Raw genomic sequence first — 513 nt, 5'->3', positions numbered from 1 at the left:
AATTTCACGTTTAAATTATAGTTCGTTAACGGATTATTTTTGCTCATTCTCATGGCAGTGTAGAGTTATTTTTTAATCTAATTGCTTTAAATTATTGTCATATGCATTCGGAAATAAATGGCAGTTTACTTTTGAAATCTAGTTTAGACAGAAGACAGCACTTTCTTAATGTAGTTATTGAAATCATGCATATATATACATACAAAAAGCTAGCTAGGCTTACTTTATTATTGTATTAGTTATGTTGGTCAATCCTATTCACTGGACCAAAAAAAATTTTCAACCAACTTTAAATTGATTCTTTAATTTTCACTCAATAATTAATTTGATCTCCAACTTTATATTTTAGATTTATGATAATAATATTATTGTTTACGGAAATTTCATATTTGAAGATTTGAACTTTATGTACAAGACTATCTTTTATTTATTGTTTTTTCATAGTTAATGCTCATGTGTATATATAGTGTATTATTATTTATATATTAATATATTTATTCGTGTCCTGTATAG

This window comes from Arachis ipaensis, chromosome B10 (genome assembly GCF_000816755.2).
Source record: "Arachis ipaensis cultivar K30076 chromosome B10, Araip1.1, whole genome shotgun sequence".
NCBI classification, from domain to species: domain Eukaryota; kingdom Viridiplantae; phylum Streptophyta; class Magnoliopsida; order Fabales; family Fabaceae; genus Arachis; species Arachis ipaensis.
The sequence above is the reverse complement of the archived record's forward strand: the minus strand, read 5'-3'. Positions refer to the sequence as shown.